The sequence below is a fragment of the Triticum urartu genome, chromosome 2A (assembly GCF_056163025.1).
Source record: "Triticum urartu cultivar PI428250 chromosome 2A, HENAU_Tu73, whole genome shotgun sequence".
NCBI lineage: Eukaryota > Viridiplantae > Streptophyta > Magnoliopsida > Poales > Poaceae > Triticum > Triticum urartu.
In genome coordinates this window covers 418578922-418590740 of record NC_141874.1, presented here as the reverse complement: position 1 = coordinate 418590740, position 11819 = coordinate 418578922, and the positions used below count along the sequence as shown (strand labels likewise).

The 11819-nt window shown below is 45.7% G+C and overlaps 1 long non-coding RNA gene across 30 annotated transcripts; it reads right to left on the bottom strand.

Moving 5' to 3' along the window:
• Nucleotides 1-2153: 2153 nt before the first annotated feature.
• On the bottom strand, nt 2154-9191 carry LOC125538072 (uncharacterized). 30 transcript variants are annotated; one of them, XR_007296197.2, is made up of 11 exons: nt 8389-9191; nt 7697-7973; nt 6646-7188; nt 6113-6352; nt 5805-6044; nt 5483-5724; nt 4773-4850; nt 3783-4130; nt 3328-3530; nt 2970-3254; nt 2661-2721 (listed from the first exon to the last, which is right to left on the bottom strand). It is a non-coding gene; the product is annotated as an uncharacterized LOC125538072 (long non-coding RNA). The 30 variants fall into 30 exon arrangements; XR_015616645.1 differs by having other exon boundaries at nt 3783-5724; nt 6113-6229; nt 6331-6352; nt 6646-6712; nt 7008-7188; XR_015616649.1 differs by having other exon boundaries at nt 3783-5724; nt 6113-6214; nt 6331-6352; nt 6646-6712; nt 7008-7188.
• Nucleotides 9192-11819: the final 2628 nt, after the last annotated feature.

Sequence of the window (11819 nt, the reverse complement as noted above, 5' to 3'; positions counted from 1 at the left end):
CATATTCCTCGATAATACTGTAGCGGAGTTTAGGCGAAGCCCTGCTGCTGTAGTGCATCAAGATCGTCACCACGCCGTCGTGCTGACGGAACTCTTCCCCGACACTTTGCTGGATCGGAGTCCGGGGATCGTCATCGAGCTGAACGTGTGCTCGAACTCGGAGGTGTCGTAGTTTCAGTACTTGATCGGTTGGATCGTGAAGACGTACGACTACTTCCTCTACGTTGCGTCAACGCTTCCGCAGTCGGTCTGCGTGGGTACGTAGACTACACTCTCCCCTCTCGTTGCTATGCATCACATGATCTTGCGTGTGCGTAGGAAAATTTTTGAAATTATTACGAAACCCAACACTGTGCTCATGGGATACCTATGTTTGAGTTGTGTTGTGCAGCTGACTCTCTTTGGCCCCTTATGATAATATTGGCTTGATAGCCGGATTACCGAAGTAACCAGAGCTGTGCTCTTATGATAATATTGGCTTGATAGCCGGAATCAAGAGGGTAATAACGCTATGTTCTCTTTGGTGAATACACCTATGTTTGAACATGAAGCCCCCAAATGATATTGTGAGCTGTGCTCAAGGGGCACCTATGTTTGAGTTGTACCTTTGCAACAGACTCTCTTTGGTCCCTTTAATTTTTCTCTGAGAAATCGAACTTACGAGAGATTATTCCTTTAAACCGGATATTTAGAGCTTCAAAGCTTTGTGGGAGACCGCTTTCCCTTGAGCCGGATTTTTAAACCGGAATCCTTTCTGATGACCCGGAACTTCTTTATTGAGCCGGGATTTTGTAACTGTCATATACTTTCTAAGCCAGAAATTTTCTGACGGCCTTTAAATTTTCATCAACATAACAGTAGCCTCCGGGACCGGGTTATCTTTTCCTCCATCGTCCTGGGGTTCTTAAATTTGCTGAAACCGGCAAGACTTTGCTGAGTCATGTCATCGTAGCCCCCGAGTCTCAAGGTGACTCGAGGAGTTGGCTTGAGATTCTCCGTATTTGACCGTGATATAAACCGGCATAACTTGTATATCATTGGTGTTGATAGCACGATGTGAATTCACAGAAAATTGAGGTGACTGCGGCGGGTTATAAATGATCCCGTATGAGCCGTGTCAGCAACTCGGTTAATGGTTCCTTCCAACTGGTGGTTTGAAGTTAACCAAACTGTAGTGGTGACGACTTGTGCGCCTGCCCATTAAACCACCCAGTGCAGACGGCGGTTGATAGTATATGATAATTTGCCTCCATTTTGTTGAAAGAAAACCGGGCTACCCAAGCAGTGACTTGCTCATACTCAATAAACAGCTCATGTAGACAGGCGTGGCCCGGTATGTTGATCTAGACCAGGCCGCGAGAGACAAACATCAAAGACGACCGCAATATCAGAGGCGGGATAGATGAGTCGGCCACGGCGTTGTAAGCCGGTGCAGTCTGGTGAACCGGCCGCGGGGGCAGACAGGTGATTTGTCTGCGGTGTTGTAAACCGGCGCGGGCGGGCGAGTCAAACGCAGGCGCGGTCCCGGCAAGCTGATGTAAACCGGGCCGTAAGGGCGGCGTCTTGCACGCGTCCATTCACCGTGTAATGTGGCACGGACGATCACCGAGCAGGACGTTGCCAGCGCGTGCTCCGTACCCATGGTATAAACCACGTTTATAATGAATAATTGTCCTACATAAAATATTGCAAAGCAGAGTAACTGTTCGCAAACAGATTATTATATACGGATGAAATAAATAGGATGGATATCACTAAATGTATTCTTCGGATGAACGCAGATGCTGGCGCCATGTAATACTAAATAGTATATGCACATTGAGCTCCGCTGATGTGATGTAGTATAACATCCACGTGACCCTTCTTTGTCTTTTTCTTGTCTCTCATGAGATTTGTACATGGGCCATTCTTTAAACCGAAAGAAAATAACAGAACGTCATCTGCCTCCCTCTGCTAATACATGTCATCTGGACTCCATGCACTTGCTTTCACTCCCTCCACCTGATTTAGTATAGATGTGTTGAACCCTGGCCGGTTTAGTGTAGCAGAAAGGCACCCATAGTAGCGCCAAGCCGGCCACAGCGGAAGGTGAACTGCGTCAGCGGTGGGCCGAAGCAGCTCACGATCTCGAGTTTAATCCGGAGCGGTTTATAAGAAGGCCACGGCAGCGGGCGAAGCGGCGACTCGGAGAAGAGTTGACCCGACGGGGGAGCTTCAGAGGTGGCTCAGGAAAGGGCGGAAGGGCGAACAAGTTAACCCGCCGGTTCATGCAGGGTGCTAGCGGGTTGAGGCGGACGGCGTCCCTCTAGTGAAGGTGCAGGGGTTGACTCAGAGCAGCGGGGTCGCGTGCGGACGGTTTGGAGGCGGGAAACGGCGGCGACTCGGCTCGGCGGCTAGACGGAGACCAGCAACTCAGCCACGGAGTCACGCAACCAGCAGCGAAGGAGTCCGAATCCATCCCCCGTCCAGCGGCGGTTTAACGCAGCACAACGAGGCGGTGGTGGCCGTGGAGGCGACAACGCCGACCGGCGGCGGTTTAGCGCAACACAACAAGGCGGCAGCGGCTGCGGAGCCATCATTTGAATTAAGGCTGCGGGAGTGAAGGTAATCCGGCGACTCGGCGTAGGATGACCTGCGGAAGCGGCTCGTGCCGTAATGGCGAAGGCAACTTGAGGAAGCTCTAAGGAGGCTGGGAGCTCAGCTATTGCCTGAATTACATGCCTGCTCACAAATTTAAAAACAGCTTGGCTAAAATCTCATATCACTTTCAGAATAAAACTTGATGAAACAGAGTTATGATAACAAAACCATGCAATGAACCAGGATTTTTGATAAATAAAATCAAAAGTACATGTTTTACTCCAACAAGCTATACTGCAATATTTCCGGTGACTCGGTTCTATCAGCACACTGATGACATAATAGATGCATTGTTCTAAGAAATAGGTACTCAGAACTGGAAATATTACCTATTTGGTAAGTGCAAGCTTCTGCCTATGGAAGTATGGATGCTTTCTATCCATCACCACAAATGAACAGAGAAACAGGGAGCAGAAGAACCCAAAATCGAGACGCTAAATGAGAGGGATATGGCTCACAGAAAGGGTCTTCTCATTGCAGCAGCATCGACATTTGCTCAAGCCAAATCTCTTCGGAGTTGCCCACGCCTTACTCTTCGACCGACCAGACCTCCTCCAATGGTTGCCGTCAGCTCTCGCCTCCTCATGCACCCCCTTGTATTTTGTGCTTCAGCACTGAACACGAACAGAAGATTCAGCTAGTGATACTATAGATCTAACAATTGGGGAATCATATAAGTGAACTTACATCCATGCTTGACAGATCAAACCATTTCGTACCTCCTGGCAACAGTACCGAGCATCCCAAGAACCTTGTATATCATGTATGGAAGAAGAGTGAAACAGACAAAGATTTCATGACTGTGTAGCATTGGCAAGTCCCTTTTCCATGACTTCATCAATGACCGCTTCATATGTGTGCTATCCTTTGAAGTAAAGTGTACTTCCATCCTACATCGTCACCAAGAAAACATCACTTCAAGCAACAGAACGTCAACGCACCCGGATTCAGAATACACATACACTTTGTTCTAGCTGTAGAAATCTAATAGCACGCTGATCAAAATTAGTGCAAGGACATATCAAACAGGTAAAAAAGATATGAAAGACTAACTTTATCCAAACAAACAGGAAGAGGAGCAATATAAAATGATGGGCCAGATCAAAGGGAGTTGGCTGTGGGAGAGAAGTGTCGATGATTACCACGATTCAGTTGCTAATCACCGTCGAGGATCCCAACATCGACAAACCATATCGATTCAGGAAGAGCTGGAACAATCCGTGATAGTGCTGCATCAGCCTCCCCGCTGGATGTTTTTAGTGGGAAAATACAGTATAATATGTATATCTAGTCCAGCCTAATTCTCTAGTTAATGACCTCCTTTGTTTTGTTTTATCAGATTCTATTTTAATTCAGACGATTTAATTTTACATTCAGACTGTAGTTAATTGCCTCCTTTCTCCCTCTGTCCACACCATAGACAAGGATGCACTACCAGCTTTAGCGGCCAAAATCTGGATCTATTGAGTCAGCTTCATCACCCAGATTTTCTGAAAAAGAGCACGAAATCATAATACCATTATACAGCAGTTGAAAAAATCGTACTGGGCATGGGCCGTCTATTAGCTTTGCTAAGTATGGTGTGGTCCATTTAGGCTGGCTTGATTAAGAAACTTTATACATACTACTATATATTAGTAGATGAGTTACATCTCGTAAGAAAACTAAGTTACAGGAATTGAAATCCACCACCGTAACTGTACATGTATATAATAGATGATGCTTAGACATAAAACAACATTAATTTTATGTCAACAGGGAGGTTCACATGTCATCTGAATTTCTTTCATTTTTGTGAATTGGCATGTCAAGTGGTCAAACCGTTTCCCGGACCCTGCGCAAGCGGGAGCGATGTGCACCGGGCTGCCCTTTGTGAATTGGCATGTCAAGCAGGAGTGACGTGACAAACTAATAAACATGTTCAGTGACGTATCGCAAATGCAAGGTAAGAAAACAAAAAATATTACTAACCAAGTTTACTAACTATCATTCGAGTTTGCCTGCACTGGAGGAAATGTTGCAGTATGATTCCTTGAGTTAGAAGCAGATAAAGATAATTGATTATCCACTACAAAATCTCTAACCACTGCACACATGCAATGATGGTTAGTAGGAATACACAATTTTATGACCTGTAACATTACTACAAGGTTTGTTGGTCAATGTCCTTCCAGAATATGAACTTGAATTGTGTGGGTGCATATTATGACCTGTAAAAGAATGACACGGATCATCCACCATATAGATATCCATACATCTACCTGGATCCATTTATGACTGACTACGAAAGTAAATGTCACATAAAGGACAAGGAGCAGTACACAAAAACCTTTCAACAAGTATATGCATTTAACATAGGTGTATATTAAGTTATTAACTGCAGAGCAACTTGGTAGCTAAGCAGCTATGCTAACTTGCTAACTTAAGTTTCTGTTAGCAAATGTTCGTACAGTTTCAGAAAACCTTGGGAGTAGTTGATAGGAGTTCATCTTGCTAATTACAAATATTCCAGACTACACTGCGAAAGGTGAAACTTGAATTACTAATACACTGGCAATCCTTTCAGTAATAAGATATGAACGAATAAGCAGAAAACTAATATTTCCTTGTATCAAGACAGCAGACTCATGACTTACCATGGTACAGAACAAGAAACTTGTCAGCGTTAATTTTAAGTTAATAGGCAAAGCTCACAAGTCATCAAGATTTTATTTCTTTGTATGTTCACATTATAAGTATGTTCGCCTTATAAGTATCAAGAAACTTGTTTGCTAACCTGACTATAATTCTCAACTGATGGCTAAAATGGCAGGCAGAGAAAGAGCATATCTCAACAAAATACCTGGTAGAGCACCCTACAACAAACCTCCAAAATGATTAGCGGCATTCGATCATTTCACAGTGCCTGCAGAAATAAAATCGAAATAGTAATCAGGACAAAATCTTTTTTGCAGAAGTGCACTCTAAATTCAGATATAACGTTTTCAAAAATCCAGTGATGCTAAAGAGGACATATCTTGCACATATTTGAAGAAGCCACCATCATCCCGCATTGGTCATGGCAGTGAGAAACAATCAGAAGTCCTAAAACAGAGTAGGATCTATTAGAGAAAATTTGAAAAGGTGTGTTAGTATGTGACCATAAAATAAGATTGTAGACAGACCAGGAATACTCGTTTAGATCATCATAATTACACCATGTTGAATGTGGTGTTTTTCCATGCTGGATTTTTTCTGACTCCTACCAAATATAAGAGACCCATCTCCATTACCAAGAAGCTTCTTCCTTTCTTTCAAGAGTATGTGTTCGAACCAAAGGCATTTTTTTCGCATCATTATCGGAATCCACTCCCCTAATCACCTTTCTCTGTATCTATCTTTAACATATTTGCTAGCCCTGAAATCTGTAGGGAAATTAGACGCAAACTATGACAGAAAAGTGTGAAACACAGTGACAACAGAATTATCCCACCCTTTCATACTGCTGTAGAGTATAGTATTTATATATGATATCTGGTTAGTGTAGTAAGCTGATCTTTAATTCCAAAGGCAAGTGCACCATCGGCATGTGGTTCTGCAAAAATCATCACTGAAGCAATCATATCAGAAATCCATGAACTGTCATCTGTACAACAAGAACAAGGAAAAAAGGACCACAAATGGGTATCCAACTCGGCCAGCAGTGGCGACCTTATACATTGTTCAAATCAACCTGCATATATAATAAACAACAATATAATTTATTTATAAACAAAATTATTAGCAGCCAACAGACACTTAATCTTTTTAGAAACTGAAAAGTTTGATTTCATAACATAAGTGTGTTCTTTCATAAGGCACAATATCTGAAGCATTTCAATCTATACTCCAAATAACAATAGCCAACACCGTGACTAATAGTATATCAGGGAAGAACATTAGGTTCATTTTTTTCATGAGGCAACAAAAATATATGATAAATATCTTCCTGCGTATTAGCAACAGGAGGGATATAAATAAGCATACATGTTGTACTCCAGCTTAGATTGCACCATACACCTCCATTAGTCATAAAATTTAGGAATAGTGCAGCCTGTTTTGACGATGGAAAATACAAAATGTTTGTAGTCAATAAAATCAATATATAGAGTAAAAAACGAGGCAAACTCATTCTGTAACTTCTTAAGCTTCAGCTTCCCAGATTTGTACTAAATCCCACCTCAACAGCCCAAAATTACGACCGTGTTGAACTGTTCCATCTCAACAACCCAAAATTACTAAATCCCATCAAAAACTACATGTTGAACTGTTCCAAAGCACCATTAATCAGAACATGTACAAAGAAACAAAGGAGTGATCAACAGCCAAAAATAGGCTAAATTACGAACCTGAGAATCAGGTCATGGGGTTCAAGGGGAAACTCCTTCGCGCCCTGCTGGCGGGAGTTGAGCACGACCGTGGACTCACCAGGGTCGTCGAAGCTGCAGAACCTGCTGCTGCTACTGCTGCTTGACATCGCGCTGCTGTCCCTTGCAAAGTATTATTCTGAACACTCTGCGAAACGCCCGTCTGAATTTCCATGATGGCACGAAACTAAATGTAAGTAATATTGCTCTAGGCAATACAGGAGTACTCCAAGAGTGCTCTGTTCATCTGATGGATTGTGCGTGTGCCAAGAGCCAGGCCAAGATGCACATTTAGTATGCATAGGAATAAAAAAAGAAACATACTTTCAATTTCAATGGGATCCCTCAGGAAGTTCCTTTGCAGTAGAACATACATTTACTCGAAGATTTCCCTTTTTACTTTTCGAACCAGGATGTAAAATCATTTTCAGCGTATTAGTTGTCTTTATCTTCTCCATCAGATCCAGCCACATATACATGAATGAACAAGTGCCGTAGTGAATTCTATAAATTACAAACTATTTGAAGGTTCAAGCGCATAAATCAAGTGATTGTTATGCGTGCAATTAGACACTGGAGCAGATGATGTACTACCCAAAGTCAAGCCTCACATCATTTGTAGGAACTGCAAGCCAAATCAAACAACAACAAAATTGAAGAGCACCATTTACCTCTGAATGGCAAGCATCCCCTCTTGAAAAAGCTGATCCAAGTTGAGGTAGCCCAAGAATCCACATGTGCTGTGGTGAAGATGTAGGTTGGCAGCCCCATCGCCTTGTCACGTGTACCGCGGATCCTATGACACCGTCAGCGACAACACGAATCACCGCTAGAACTCTGTTCGTCCTTTCGTGCCTCCCGACAAGCTCCGACGCGTGGTGTCGTGCTCGGAATGAGGGAGCTGGGCAAGCGGCCTATGCGTTGCTACGGACGGCGGCGGCGGCTGCCCTGAGAAATTGCAAACATAACATATTACAAAATGGAAGGCAATATAGTAACACCCATATTAGCATCCTGACACATGGAACTGGGAAATTGAGGGACATGTACAGTAGCTACAATACCATACTTACCAGTCAGATTAGCATAACCCACCAGTCAGATTAGCATAACCCACATCTATCTAAATGACAAGAAATTTAGGCTAAAATACTTTAGGATAAACTGGAAGGCAATATAGTAACACCCATATTAGCATCCTGACACATGGAATTGGGAAATCAAGGGACATGTGCAGTAGCTACAATACCATAACTTACCAGTCATATTACCCTAACCCACATCTATCTAAATGACAGGAAATTTAGGCTAAAATACTTTAGGATAAACTGGAAACATTAAAAGATAGTTCTGCAAGGCTCACCTTAAATAGCAGTACTTACGAAGCAAGATAGCATGTCTTGAAGATTCATCTTGTATGCACCTAGTAGCAGATATTCCGAACATGTACCAAAAACATACAGAGAGAACTGTGAGTTGCATATTCTTATAGGTAAATGCAATGGCTTACAGTACAAAACATGTGTACTACCGTCAATGCTATCTCCAGAAGATGTTGCATTGCCAATGTGTTAGTGATAACGCATAGCAATATGCATAAAGGCATACAACAAGAGGAAAACGAGGAGAAGGCCGGGGTACGCTCCTCCATGGATCTGGCAGCAACGACTGTGGCTACCTCGCTGGCGTCGTCGGCGGGTGGCCGGGAAGCTCCGCCGGTTGTGGCCACGGCCAGATCCGGGGAGCATGGTGACGGGAGGTCTGGGAGGGAGAAGAACGACGGTGGTGGAGGTCCCCTTCCGTCGATCTAGCGACGTGCAAGATCCATCCGAGAGGAGGTCGATGGAGGTGAGGGCCGGCCGGCTTCGGCGATTGCGGACCTCGGCGGCGACCTGGAGGCGGCGGTGTGTCACATATGCAACCTGGAGGCGGCGGCTCCTCTCGGTCCTCAGCCGCAGCGGCTAGTCTCGGATCTCGGTGGCGGCTCCTCTCGGTCCTCAGGCGCGGCGGCTACTCTCGGACGTTGGCGGCGGCGCTGTGACCTGCGGTTGCGTCAGGAAGAGGACGGATCAGTGGAGACCAGCGGCGGATCAGTGCCAGGGCGGCGGCGAAGGGATGGAGCGGTGGCGATGAAGGGACGAAGAGCGGTGGCGATGAAGGGACGAAGAGCGGCGGCGGGCGAATGAGGGCACAGACTCGGGCGTCTGTTTCTCGCTCGAGGGCACCAGGCTCGTACGTGCGGGGGATTGTTTGTGAAATTTTTTCGCTGGTTAATTTTCGCCGGTTATTTTTCGCTGGTTTGTTCGTGTCACGTGGGTGCGATGGGAGCTTAGGCGCGTGGGGGCGGGTGTGGGACTCGGTCCTTAGGGTTTTTCTTGGTTCATCGCGGCTGAGCGGGAGGTGGGAGCAGGTACCAAAAAAGACCATAGTAGGTGGGACGAAAATAAACTCGGAACGCAACCTACCAACTGAGATATTAGGAGCAGAGATAACAGCAACACAAACATGACGGATCGGACAGAAACTTACGTATAGTAATCGGAGCCGGCCGCTGATTCTGAAAATCCCTGACGGCTCGGCATACTGTTGTTTTCAGAGGAAAAAACTTTCAGTCAATCTCGACGGATCAAAAGTGTTCAGACGAATCGCGGGACGGTAGCAGGAAGAGACCGTAACCCTAACTTCTTGTGAACTTTGGACAAATCTTGTATCTGTCGCTCTGACTATTCGCCATCGAGACGTTGTCAATTCCTCTGCATCAGATCTTCTTTGTTTAGTCAATCGCGACTTGCGGCAGAAGTGGGTGCCGAGCAGGTCAAGGCCGTGTTGGCCCTAGGTCTCGAGTCTTGTACGGGGTTTGACTTGGACATAGATTAACTTGATATGCCTTCTGCGGTCACCGGGATCTGCTCATTTTTACGGATCATATGAGGTGGGAGCTTGTCTTGACCCTGGCGACTCGGAGGCGTAGATGACCCGGCACGAGATCCTGGACAACTTGGCAACGAAACAGAGTCCGGTTTGTGGCAGATTTGACCCGTGCACGTCCGGGTTATGGTACAGCTGCGGTGACTTAACCGTTTAGCGGGCTCAGTGGCCGGTTTTACTCAGATACGGGCTTATTTGATGTGACGGCTTGATGGATCAGTAGATGCAGCGCTCGACAACCATTGAAAGATTTGAAAATATATGAACTATCGTACTCCAGAAGCACTGCCTCTACGTAAGTAGTATTTCTGGTAGATGAACATGTTGGTTTTCACGCACAGAGAATATCACAAGCAGCCACGAGTTGATGCCTTGGGACCTGTAACATGTCCGATCCGCAAAATAGACTATACTAGAAACCATCTCGGCGATTTGGAGCTCTGACGGTCTTGCAGTGAAAATTTGATCCGGTCTGATGAATCGCCTGGGCGTGCATGGCAGCGTACCCAGATACAACCCTAACTCTTGATCCAATCTCGTATATGCCATTCCAACTGTTGATCGACGACATAGATCCTTCCGTGCCAACAGCAGAAAACTTCGCAGCGAACAACGCTGGCTCTGCATCATCGGGATGATCACGAGCTTCTCGAACCATAGGAAAAAATCCCCCCAAGAACTTAACACCACCGTGCGCAGGCCCCACGGTGGGCGCCAACTGTCGTGGTATTGTCACGGCAGATGTCCTTAGTGTCAGGACTTAGTCACGAGGCCAACACATCTATGTGGTAACTTGAAAGGGGTTGAGCGGAATCGAGAGACGCAATACAAGACAGGGATTCAGACAGCTTCGGACCCCGAGAAACATCATCCAGTAATAACCCTACATGCTGTTTGAGGCTAGGTCTCATTATCATCACGAGAGAGTCGCCGTAAACCGGCTCTCCTCTTTGTGTCTAGCCCTAGAGATTGTTGTTTGCTTCCCCTTCTCCCTCTCTGGGGAGCCCCACCCCTCCTTATATATGTTGAAGGGGCGGGTTACATGTAGAGTCCAACTCGGACTAAGACTTAAACTATGCATATATCCGAGCTGCTCGAGATGGGCTTAACAGAGCCACAAAGCAGCATTTAAAAGATGTGCAGGTAAGTTTACTTTGTCTGACTATGATAACCATATGCCAGTAGCCCCCGAGACTTAAAGTGGTTGGGATAGCTGATTTGAGGATCGCTGCATGACCAGGTTCTGTCGGAGAAGAACGACGTGCTAGCCCAAGAGCTAGAAAAGTGCCAAACGCAGTTAAACGCAGTGACCGCTGAACTGGAAAAATCGAAAGCGGCGTCTTCTGGTGATATTTCCCTCCATCGAGAAACAGTTATTGCATAGCGACCGTGTTAACACTGCGGCTTTATCTCATAACAGGATCATCGGATCAATTGGAGGAAAAAGAGTCGAAAAGAATGCATGCCGCAGGCGAGCGGGTTTTGCCCCGTGTCAGACAGGAGAAAAACAAACTCCAAGATGCAAACACCCAGCTGGGCGAAGAGCTGAAGGATGTGCGGGCCCAGCTAGCCGACTCCGTGAAGGAGAACAAAAAACTGCAAGGCGGCATATTCAGTATGTGGTCGTATTTACCTTATAACATTTTGGAATTAAAAGTGGCTGATATAGCTGTGATTGCAGGTATATTGACGGGCCGTCCTGAAGAGGAGGTGTCCGGATCATCAAGTGATCTTCTGCAAGGGCTGTCGCAGTTGCACGAGCAAGCTCGGCGGGCAATGCGGAGTGTAGCCAAGGCCTTATGGCTATCCGAATCCCCTCCAGGGAGTCTGGAGAAGCTTGTAGAGCTGTTCAAGGGAGCGCGGTGG